Source organism: Pinus tabuliformis, chromosome J (genome assembly GCF_031772625.1).
Source record: "Pinus tabuliformis cultivar Carrire ecotype Pingquan chromosome J, CPIR1, whole genome shotgun sequence".
In the NCBI taxonomy this organism is placed as follows: domain Eukaryota; kingdom Viridiplantae; phylum Streptophyta; class Pinopsida; order Pinales; family Pinaceae; genus Pinus; species Pinus tabuliformis.
The window spans coordinates 183,114,867-183,128,304 of NC_142295.1; positions in this window are offsets into that span (position 1 = coordinate 183,114,867).

A 13,438-nucleotide genomic window follows, 5' to 3' on the forward strand; every position below is an offset into this window, starting at 1 on the left:
TTCCACTTCTTATCACCACAAGTAAGACTATCTCTTTGATCAAATCATCATTTATAAACACATCATATCCGGTTAGCTCAAAATACAACCATCATAAATCAAAATCATAGATCACATGTAACCATCATAAATCAAACTCATAGATCACATGAAAATATAAAACTAAAATAAAATATTGATACTTATGTTTTGAATGATTATTTTTCTTCTACCGTTGTTCTTTATCCTTTCTGTACACACATTGAATCAATTTCCAAAACCAACAAGCAGCTAGTGCCTTCTCTTTAAGCAACAAGGGAATCGACAGACTAAACTTCCTCCTCCCTCAATATCCGCAGCAAAGGTATCTTGAGACTAACCACCTCAACCCTCTGTTGCAATAAGGGTATCCTGAGACTAAACTGCCTAAACCCTCAATAGCAACAACAAGGGCATCTAGAGACTAAATTTCCTCAACCCTCAAAAGAGACAATAGCATACATGTCTGTCCCATCACACTGTAGAACATATACACATACACATTACACAATGAAATACATACACCTATACCTTGTGTACAACACAACACATACACCTACACCTAGTTTGCAACAGCAGACATACACCTACACCCAATGTACAACACGCCACATACACATATAACTTGTGTATAAAACAATACATATATGTATCCACTGTACAATTCCATGAATATACATGTCGCGATACAATGATTGCACAAAAACCATAGCACCATACCAAATATGCACAACACAACATTTATGATGTGTAAACAATACCACATGTACACAACTCCACCTACACAATTTGTACACAACACTAGATGCACATAGCGCCACATGTACAACAAAACCACATATATAAAATGCACACAACACCCCATATACAACTTGCACACAACACCATGTCTACATAGCACTGCATATCCACATGCCTATGACACCATATGTACATAACATTGCATAAACAACATGTGCGCAACACCATATGTACATAGCGCCGCATATACAACACCATATGTACATAGTACCATATATGCAACATGAATGTAACACTATATGTACGGAGCACCACATATGTGACAATAACACAACACTTTATATGCATTATGCACACAACACCATAGGTACATCACATACAATAGATACAAAACAATAGTATTTCACAACCAGAAGCCACACTATCTCTACCAGGAAACCTTACTTCTAGTGTATTTACACTATCCTTTCTTGTCCCAACATGTTTCCTATTAGACTTCTTTCATTCTGCTAATGTATCCCTCAGCATTACCTATTATAAAATAAACATATTCATATTATAAACATGTAATATCAATTCATATCCACATGATACTAACCTCATAGATTTTTTTGGGCTACTATGTCCACATAATTCTAGGAACTTCTTGATTCCATTCACTTGCATAAACAATCATTCCACTATAATAGTGATCCTTGCCAATTGTGTGAGACAATGACATGCATACATATATGTACACATATAAACATCAACATAAAACAATCATGATTTGTGATGACCTTGTCAGGAAAATGGCATACATACATACATACATATATGTAATCATTAGAATAAATAAATAATGATCCCTGGTGACCCTGTCTGACAACGCCATACATGCATAAATATCTATACATATATACACATTGGCATAATCATGATCACCACACAATTACCACATTTCATAAGGTCTAGGTTAAGAGAACTCCCTATATCCATGCAACGCATGCACAACATTGAGAACAATATTTCCCAACACAACCAAGGAATTTGACACCTCAAATCCATTTACCTTAGCTTTCCTATTACCTTTCTCATGATTGTCATACCACCACCCATTTACCCCAATGGACCCCACCAAGACAACCAGTTTCCATACCCTTTCCTTCAATAGCCCTTCTACATGCAACAGGCTTCATCCTAGTCTTATATTACCTATTGGAGTTCATTATTCTCTTCCCTATCTCAAATAATATACCTCTTTCCCCAACCAATCCCCAAGACCCTTAAAACGAAAAAGGAAAAAATAGAAAGCATGCAAGAAGAAACCTAGGAAAACCAATAGGAATATGACATGACAAATAAAGTTGTATGGCCATACACTAGACATAAACAAAGTCACAATCAATCAGAACAAATCACAAAAGACCATAATAAAAGTACTAGCAACAAACACCATGACTCAATCCCCATGGCTTCCCAATACTTCCAAAGGAAAGCTCAACCTGAGCCTTCTCCAAGAATTCATCGCGGTCTCTTCGCCATTCAATTCCCTATATCATACTTACATAAAAACATAACTATGAGTGCATAAAATAAATATAAAAATATACCGGATATCTTACCTTGTTGTGCTAAGCACGCTGCTTTGTAATTGAACACACATGTAAGCCACATGTTCCAAAGATCATGACATCGTATTTATTAATTTGAAATCAACCTTGATGAAGTCTAACAACCATTTCATAATCCACAATCAAATCACATTCATCAGTCATAATACATAATTCTACAACTATCACCTACTTACACTCAAGTGCATATCAGTTGTTCTCAACACATATGTGTTAGTGCAAGCATATTGAACAATTTCATTCCTTCATTCAATCTTATAGATACAAACTCATATCATTCAACTAGTCATACATTCAACCAACAAATAGACAACATAATAAAGACCAAACACTCAAACACCAAATAGATGACATAATCAAGCATTCAAGCACCAAGTAGACAACATAATAAAAATCATACCAAATAGTTGACATAATCAAACACTCAAACATGAAATAGATGACATAATCAAACTCATACCTCAATGTATCTCAGGGGAGGTTGTCATGTATGCACAATCAATCTAGATTAGCATGATATAAACTCACAACATATCAACCCAAACATAATTAAGGTCACGATATCCATAACAGTAACGAGCTAACATGTTCACATCATAAAATCCTAAAAAGTTTTTGTTCATGCATAACAATCACATATGCACAATAAGTCTATATTATTATAACACAATATCACTAGCATATCGGCTCATACATGAATTTCATAACCCCAACCATTCGCATAGGCCAATCAAAACTAGCATGATATATATAACATTAATATCCTAATTACAATGGCCATAACCATCATGCATATAACCACAATGCATATAACAACAAGTTACTATCCTTCACAACTAACCGACACAGCTACATATGATCACACATATTAACTAACATCTATCATACATGTAATTGCAACAACCATAGACTGGCATACATGTACACAACCCTAATGATTATGACAATCATTAACCAACATACGTGCATGCCAAACATACAATACCTATATGACGATCTACTCTTACCTCAAAGTCTAGTGCTGCAACCTTTCTCTGATGATCTGCATCTCCTCCTCTATCTCAGCAAAATTTCAACCTCATAACATACCAATGGAATTATTATGACATAAACTACATGTTATGACCTCATACAAAAAACCCTTAAACATGAAAATGCATGCATAAAAGCATGCATCAATCCCATCTAGTTGAATTGTTGAACCACGATTTGATGCCACCCTGTAACTGCCTCCTCCCATAAGTACCCACTTTCACTGGCTTTCCTTGGGTAAATATGAGCTGAGGGACACTATGAGAAGACTCAACCTACTATATGACCTTATGAAATGGATTCGACAAAACAAGACCTTACAGACCGCCCTTAGGTGTTACAAGACCCCCAACAGCTAATCCACCACTCTAGGTGACCAACCCTTCAGTTAGCCTAGCCTTTCAATGAATCGAACCCTCAGCTTCTCCCATGAATAGGCATGCATGTGACTGGAATCCTCCATTCACTCCCACAACGCATGCAAGAAAGATACTGCATTTTTTTAGCTAGTTTTGTGCTAGAGACTACAAGATTTAAGCCACTTTTTTAGGGCTAGTCTCAAAATCACTGCCTGGACTTTGATGAGACTTTCCAAGGCAATAAATGACACCAAGAAAAATTCTCTAACACAAAACTTGATCAAGGGTTGAACTAACCAATCCCAAGCACGACAGTAATTTTGCTAAACACATGATGAACATGCAACCTATAGCTCATGAATGCAAGTTGAAACATAAGGATTTGAAAACTTATCTTAGGTTTAGCAATAAGGGTCATTGTCTTCTCACATTATCTATCAAAACACAAATTAGGTCTTGCATTCATTATTCATTCAGTTACAAGTAAAAACATGGAAAGATCCATGACTAAGAACTGTCATGTCACCATACTTCTAACCAAAATATAACCAGATAACTAACAATGATACAAAAACCATTAAAGCCACATCATAACAAGTGAATTTATTAATCAAAAGAAATAGAAACTTATATGTTATTAAACATAGGCAAAATCCAACCAGGTTTAGGACTTCCACATACCACCCAACCATACATGGGCCCAACCAAATCTTTCTTTCATCCAATCAGCCCTGTGCCACTCACAAGCGTGAATGTGGGATCTCATGGGATGAACCAATCAATAAACAACCAAGGGAATACATAGGTTAAACCACCTCCATCCTCACCATACCATGATGAAAAAAATTAACAGGAAAAAGTTCAAAAGAAAACTCCTCTTGCTAAAACTTCATCTATTGTTAGGAGAAGTGCCAGACTCAACAAATCAACAAAGGAATCATCTCGGAAATCTGTAGAGTTTTTCAACTTGGAGGAAGATGAAGAACTGAAGAGCCCATCGCCTATATTTCCATCAACAACTTTGTCACCAGTTTCATCACCAATTGCTAATACAATGAGAATAACACAAGAGATTGACCTAATGCAACAAGAGATATATGACTGCATTGAGTATCTGGAGAAGAAATCTACAGAAAAGCCAACTACATCCTCAAATCAAGGAATTCAGTCTAATAGTCCACAAGAGCCTCCAATTATGAATACTTTGAAACAATAAATTTTTGAATTGGAGACACTAAACAACCACTTAAAGCAAGAACATGAAACATTGAAAGTGCATAGTGAAATACGAAGGACTCTAAATGACAACATTTTCTTACATCTTCCTCTGTGGTATGATAAGAATAAAAATCTAAAGGAAAAGAATAAGTCTCTCAAGAGGAAGCTTATAAGTTTGAAATACAAAATTCTGGCGAGGAAGCCCGGGATCGCAGCTGTTAAGAAGAAGGTAAAGAAAATAAACTTGGATGTTGTAGCTCAACTTTATGAAGGAGTATAGTGACATAGAAAGGCTATCAATTTTGAATTCTTACATGGGGACATGGAATGACCTCCGTGTGGGGGAATGTTGAGCCTCATAATTGCTTCTTTTTGACACCCTTTTTCACCTATCTTATTCTTCTATGACCATCATAATCACTCAGTGAGCATCAAATCATAGGATTTATGGCATGGTAGGTATATAATTGTCTTGTATTTCGTAAGTTGCTAATGTTCTTTATTATTAGTGTAATATTTTCTTTAGCTACCGAATTAGGATGATTCTGTAGGTAATGTCTAATTTTGCAGCCAAGTCCATGGTTTGATAGGTTCCAAGGTGCCAGCTGGAGAGCGAAATATATGGACAGGTGGCGATCAATTCACTCAATGATTCCCTCCTACCTTCATGAACCATATTGTTTAAAGGAGCTTCTAGTTACCTGATCAAGGATAAAATCAACTCTGTCAGCTATAATAGGTGAGCGAGGAATGAGATATTTGCCTCATGATTTTATTTCTTAATAGGAAATCATGAGCGAATTTTCTAATGTTATATTTTCATAGTTAATTTTAGCATTCCGTTAGAAAGGTTGGGATTAGAGCTCTAAAAATTTAATGATATGGGCTAACTATAAAAATATCTCGAAACAAACATAAGAACGATGATTTATATATGCACAGTGAAGACTTAAAACTTTGTTTTTAATTCTGTTTAGGAAGAACCTTTTCATTTCCATGTGTGCTTGATTGTTTGATTGATAGTGTGAGTTACCTACTTCTCATGGAGGTCCTTGTTGAGTAGTAAGGATTTTTTATCGTCTTCAGTAGATTGAATTTCCATATAATTTCATAAGTTTTTTGAGTAGATGTGTTTTTAATTTCTTTCAGATTCACATTATGATCTTTTTACTAATCATTTCTTTTGTTTATAGATGCACATGAATTAACCTTAACAATAGTGATAGCAATGATATGATTCATACTTAGACAATACTCTTTTTTCCTTACAGAATAGAGGATTTATTTGCAGATAGAATTAGACATTTCATTTTAAACATGAGTGGTTTATAAGCAATAAGCAAGTGTGAACATATTTAACCAAAGATTCAATTTATTTTGGTTTTTCATGCAAGAGTGTATTATATTGATAAATTAGTTGATTCTTACAAAGCATATTTCAGATATACAGTATGTGTGTTTTATTAACTGAATTTCATTTTACAAGTGTGAGATTGATTTATAAGTCTAAGATTTTTATTGGTTCTATGGATTTCACAATTAGATATCATTTTTATAAGAATGCAATTAATTTTCATTTGCAATAAGTGTGGGATTGATTTGTGATTGAAAAGGGTATAATTTAATTTACACACGACACCTTCCCCAAGTTTTGAGAGCGGAGCGGAGCCAGAGCGTGAAGACCTAGGACTACTGCGTGCAGCTGCAGCGCCACCGCCTCGGCCTGGGCTGCGAGGCCTGCTATCCGGGCCCTGGCTTCAGCCATGGCCCAAACAGATCCTTCCCTTGGGGATGCGGAGAAAGCTTTTTCTGATCTGGTAAAGACTCTGCCCCCTGCCCGACCGAAACCAACAACTTCAAAATTTGTTAAGAAGCTCGATATTCTCCAAGAAGTTCAGCTGCCTCCATCTCTTCCTCGAATGGCAGCTCTATCACTAGCAGAAAAAGGTCTCATAGGACAGTTTACAGGCTTATGGCCTTCACCAAGAACAGTCCAACGATGGGTGGAAAGGAACTGGTCCGATAAAATACAAGGAAAGATTTCAATTCGCTTCTGTGGCAAAGGTTACTATACCTTTCATTTTGAAACCAAGGAAGATAAGGACCTGATATTCAGGAATGGGCCCTATTTTATGGACTCTTGAGGGCTATATCTAAACAAGTGGACCCCTGATTTCGATCCTGAGCTAGACATCCCTAATGCGGTTCCGGTATGGGTCCGTCTTCCCCATCTGCCCTTGCATTGTTGGGGAGATGAATCGGTCAAAGCAATCGGGAACGCAGTAGGCAAATACATTGACAGAAGCGAGCCCAAAGACAACATGCAAGCCTGTGCAAGGATCTGTGTAGAAGTGGACCTCGGAAAAGGACTGCCGGAAGCCATCAAGCTGAAGGTGGATGAATGGAGCCACATACAGCAGTTAGACTACGAGCAAATACCCTTTAAATGCAAGGTATGTCATGAATACGGTCATTTTGCTAATAGATGCACTAAAGTAACCAATTTGGAAACTGAAGACCAAGGAGGACAATGGGAAACTGTGAAAAAAAAGAAAGCAGCACCTCCGTCCAAATCAGAACCATCCTCTGAACATCCGGGCTCTTCCTCCCTCCGCCCCAATTCTCCCCCTCCCAAACCCTCGGGCCCTTCCCAAGAACCCTCCTTCCCCTCATCCTCCAACCCTTTCCTTATTTTATCTTCTGATGATCCTCAATCTGACCAGCCCTCCTTTGAATTGTCTGATCCACCCTTGATTACCTCGATTCTCTATTAGCCTTCCTCTGACCCTCCCCCTCCCAGAACCACTAGAAGTTCTTCAAAAGATATGGGCGCTTCAAGTGACCTCCACAAGAAGCTTGGACCAGGAAGAAAGTCAGCCAAATAGCATCGGGAAGAAAGCACGCAAAAGGATATTGCCCTTGGGATCCAAACCCCTATGGACTCCTTCATGACAGGATCCCAAGAAAAAGAAACAACAGGAAAAGACCATGAGAGGCGAGCACCTCCTCGCTCGAATGCTCCATGATGAAGCTCTTATCTTGGAATAGTAGGGGCATGGGGCACCCCTCCAAATTAGCTGCCTTACGAGATCTTCTACAAATAGAAAGACCTGAAATTATTCTGATACAAGAAACCAAACAAAGTCAAAGCGAAATGCAGAAAATTGTAGATGCCCAAAAAAACTTCTCAGGGGCCAGTAGCAACTCCAGAGGAGCATCTGGAGGAATCACAACCATGTGGAATAATCAACACTGGGATTGCAAGTCATCCTTCCTCAATCAAAACTGGTTAAGGACCAATCTAAGTAACAAAGAAGAGAGCTGTGACCTCATCATTTACAATGTCTACATCCCCAATCATTATCGAGAAAAGGAACAGTGTTGGAAGGATCTGAAAGAAGATATAGATAACGAGCAGAACCCAAATGTCATACTAGCTGGAGACTTCAACTTAGTCCTCCACGCGAATGAGAAAAGAGGGGGCAATTTCACCTTCGACCCCTTCAGAAGTCAGATGGAAGGGATAATGTCCGAACATGAATTGATGGATATTATTCCAAAAAATCGAAAATACACCTGGAATAATAGAAGGTTGGGACCAGGCAATATCATGGAACGATTGGATAGAATTCTGGTTAATGTCTCCCTCCTTTCCTCCTTTGCTGCTGGTCACACAAAAATTCTCAGTGCTACGGCTTCAGACCACTTCCCCATCCTCTTAACGTTGGACTCCCATTCTCAGCTGGGACCAATCCCGTTCAGGTATAATCCTCTGTGGCGAGACAATGCTGAGGCTGAAGCTATCATAGAAGCAACCTGGAAACATCATGTAGAAGGCTCCCCTAGCCATATATGGGAAACAAAAATCAGAAGCACAAGAAAAGCCCTCAAAGACTGGGCAAAAGTCAGCTATCAAGAGCCAGAAAAGATAAAAAAAAAAATACAGCAGGACTTGGAGGAAATCCAAAAACAAATTGAAGATCAAGGGTTCACCCACCAGCTAAAAAGCAAGGAATGGGAAACACAAGGGCAGCTAATGCACATCAAGAGAGCGGAAGAAATCAAGTGGAGAATTAAATCAAGACAACTATCGCTGAAAGAAGGAGACAAAAACACGGCTTACTTCCACAAGCAAGCCACAGTCAGAAAGGTAAGAAACAATGTAAATGCTATTACGGACAGTCAAGGCAGCCAACATAACGACCAAGAATCCATCAAAAGAGCTGCCTCCCTTCACTACAAAAGCCTCCTCATGGAAAATCAAGAAGAAACCGACTATGCTGCGCTGTTACAACATCTTCCGAAAGGCATTTCTCAAGAGGCGAATGACAGTCTAAACCGAGAAATAACGGAGGAGGAAATCAGAAAAGCTATCTGGACCCTGCAACCGGACAAGTCTCCAGGCCCAGATGGTTTCCCAATCAATTTTTACAGGGATCATTGGCATCTCATAAGAAAAGACCTTGCAAAGATGTTGAGGGGAATTCAAAGAAAAGGGAAAATGGGGGGTTTCACAAATTCAACCTTCCTCACCCTCATTCCCAAGGAAAATCGTCCCACTTCCTTCTCCAGGTTTCGACCAATTTCATTGTGTAACTCCTCTTATAAGATTTTCACGAAAATCATAGCTTCTAGACTCCAACCCCTCCTTCCATCCCTTATCTCTGAAAATCAAGGGGGCTTCATATCTAATAGGCAAATTCATGACACAATTACCTTGGTCCAAGAAGCCATTCATTCCAGCACTTCTAGGCAAGAGAAAGGTTTTGTCCTCAAGCTCGACTTAGCCAATGCATTTGACCGGGTAAGACACTCCTTCTTGTTCGCTGTCTTGAGGAAAATGGGATTCAATTCTGCCTTTATTAGTACCATTGCCGCTTGCATTTCAGGCCCTTGGATTTTGCCTCTGATTAATGGGCGCCCTTGTGATGCTTTCCAATCCTCCCGAGGGTTAAGGCAAGGCTGCCCTCTCTCCCCTTATCTCTTTATTCTTATGGCTGAATCCTTTAGCAGTGCTCTAGATCACAACAGAAGAGTTGGCCTCATCTCCGGCATCAAATTCGGGAACGGAGTCAAGAACATCAACCACTCCCAATTTGCTGATGACACTCTGCTAATTGGAGGAGCATCCACTACCATTGCAAGGCGCTTCAAGATTCTCCTCGATCAATTTATGGAGTACTCAGGGGGAGAGGTCAACTTTCAAAAAAGTTGCATCTATGGCTGGAATATTTCCAACCAAACTGCTCACAGCATCGCCAACATCTTTGGAGTTGCCTACAAAGCAAACTGGGACCACTTCACCTACCTTGGGATGCCGGTCACCCTGGGACCATTAAAAGCTGCTACTTGGAATGAAATAATAGACAAAGTCAAGAGGAAGATCCAGCAATGGGGAACTCAATGGCTCAATCCAGCAGGCAGAATAATTCTACTCAAATCAGGTATATCCTCTTTACCTCTATACCGATTTACTCTTTATCAAGCTCCTGCTACATTTCATCATAAGCTGGAAATCGCCCTCCAAAATTTCTTATGGCAAGGAGGGAAAAAAGAAAAAAATAGATTTAATTTGGTCAGTTGGAAAAGTGTAATCCAATCTCAGGACAGAGGTGGTCTGGGAATTAGAGCCCCCAAAATCCTAAATTTGGCATTTGGGATCAAAATGGCCTGGAGGTTAATCAATGAGCCAAAAGCCTGGTGGAAACAGGTCATAGAAAGCAAATACCTCAACGGCAAAAGGCAAAGACTTCTTGAAATAGACATTCCCAACAGAGATTCCACCAAAATTTGGCATCTCTGCAAGAAAGCAATCCCCTTCCTCAACCAAAACACCTCAAAGATCCCTGGAGGAGGGGACAGCATCAACTATGCTACTGACAAGATAATGGGTCTTCAACCTCTAAATACAATAGAAGAAGCCATCCCTTTTATACTCCATCTCAATAGTAAAGGCATCCAGAGGCTAGACCAAATATCGAAATGGGATGTAGATACAGGAGCCTGGACTAATTGGGAATTTCCAGCCACTCCATCAGCTCTAGAAGCAAGCGTCAAAGCCCTCCAAAAAAATCTTCAGAACAGAGCCCCCATAAAAAAAGGAGCAGCAGACGGATTTCGATGGGATCCCACGGGTTCAAGCTACACCATCAAGTCTGGTTATCACTATATCTGTAATAGCACTTATCAGATTCCCATTTGGAACCAATGGAGGATAATCTGGAAATCCGAGGCCATCCCCAAAATCAAATTCTTCACCTGGCTGTTGCTAAAAGGCAAAGTCCTCACATCTGAAAACTTAAGAAAGAGAGGGATCAACGGTCCCTCAAGATGCCCCAACTGCTGCTCAGCAGAGGAAACAATTCAACATTTGTTCCTTGACTACCCCTTCGCCAAGAGATGCTGGATCAATTTGTCCAACTTGGGCAATATAAAATGGCAACCCCAACAGAACATTTCAGAGACAATACATGAATGGAGAAAGAACTGCCCATGGAAAGACAAGAGGAGTAAGATTGTTAAAAGAATTTGGGCTATCATTCCCCATAACCTACTCTGGAAAATTTGGCTCAGAAGAAACAAAAAGATCTTCCAAAACAAAGAGAGAAATGTTCGAACGACATGCAATAAAGACCACACCTTGGCGCAAGAGACAATAGCAGCAAAGGATAAAGGAAAACTCCAAGCAGCAGATTACTCAGTGGAAGAAAGATCAGTTATCAGGCACATACTAGACCGACCAGGTCAACATCAGGATACTCAGAGAACTGATAGACAGCAGCAAGCACAAACCAGGGAGTGGGAAATCAGACTCCCAATTCAGGATTACAAGATGTGGATTCCGAGCAGTAACTGTCCAACTCTATACTTCGATGGTGCATCAAAGTCCAACCCAGGACCAGAAGGAGCGGGAGGAGTTATATTAAATGAGTCAGGGGATGAAATCTACAGTTATGAATGGAGCCAGGGAAGAAAAACAAACAACAATGCAGAGGCATTAGCCCTTTATCAAGGTCTAATACAATTAAAAAATATGGGTATCAGAAAGGCATTAGTTTTTGGGGACTCTACAATAATTATTCGCCTCATGAACTACAAACAGCGATCTCCCAACAGTAACCTCCAGCAACACATTGAGCGCATCAAACTCCTCCTCAATCATTTTGAAAACATCAAATTCTATCACATTCTTCGCACGCTAAATACGAAAGCAGACAAGTGCGCGAATAATGCAGTGGGAAAGCAGGAAGGTGTGTTAAGGCACAACAATAGAGAAACTTTTCAACCCCTGCCATGACTCAGAAAAATCCTGGTACTGCCTAGTTTCGCTTGTTCATCAAGTGTGCGAAGGGCATGGTCTCCACAGTCGCAGGACAAGCCGGAGGAATCAACGGAGGAATCCAACACATCATGATTGACTGAATGAATTTCAAATGTATCTTTTTGTTATTCTCCTTTATTAGAATCTATACTAGTGCTGTCTTTAATAGTAGCAAAAAAAGCAATCTAAGGACCAAGGGGGTAGCCACTTTTTGTAAACCCCTTGCTCCTTCTCAGTCTGCGCAATCTATGTACCAGAGGATTCGAAATCCTTGTTTTTTTTCAGAATATAATATATAGCAACCGACCATTTCAAAAAAAAAAAAAAGTGTGGGATTGATTTATTTAAATGCAAAGTTGTGATATTTTCTTTTGAAGGAGAGTGTGAGATTTTCCATAAGCAGTCTTTTTTTTTTTTTTTTTTAGACTAACCTAAGTACCCACGGGGGATTTGAACCGGTGACCTATCGCAAGGAGTGCCTTAACAGCGCACCCATTCACCGTCAATCCAAAGCCCCGTGGGCATTCCATAAGCAGTCTTTAGTAAAAGAGTGTGATAATTTTATTTTCTAGGAATAATTGATTTTCTCATGTGCATTTCAATAACCTAATTTAGAATTTATATTTCAATGGCTCAACTTAATTTACAATTGATGTGAATAATAAAAGACTTCTAGTATATACAATACACTTACACTTGATCAACTTACTATCCCTGAACAATAATTTATGCAAGTAATTTAAGGTTAACTAAATTACCAAACACTATGAGAAGACTCAACCTCCTATATACCTTAGGGAAATGGACTTGACAAAACAAGGCCTTACAGACCTTTGTGAGGTACTACAGGACCCCCATGAGCTAATCCACCATTCCAGCTGCCCAACCCCTGAGTTAACCTAGCCTTTAAATGAACTAAACCCCCCAGTCCCTCCCACGATAACGCATGCATGCGAATGGAACCCTCTAGTCACTCCCACAATTCCTGCAAGGGAGATACTACAGTCTTTTTCAGTGATTTCTATGCTAGAGACTACGAGATTTAAGCCACATTTTGAGGGCTAGTCTCCAAAACACTACTCGAAACTTGATGAGACTTTTGAAAACAATAAATGACACCTAGACAAAGGCTTTAA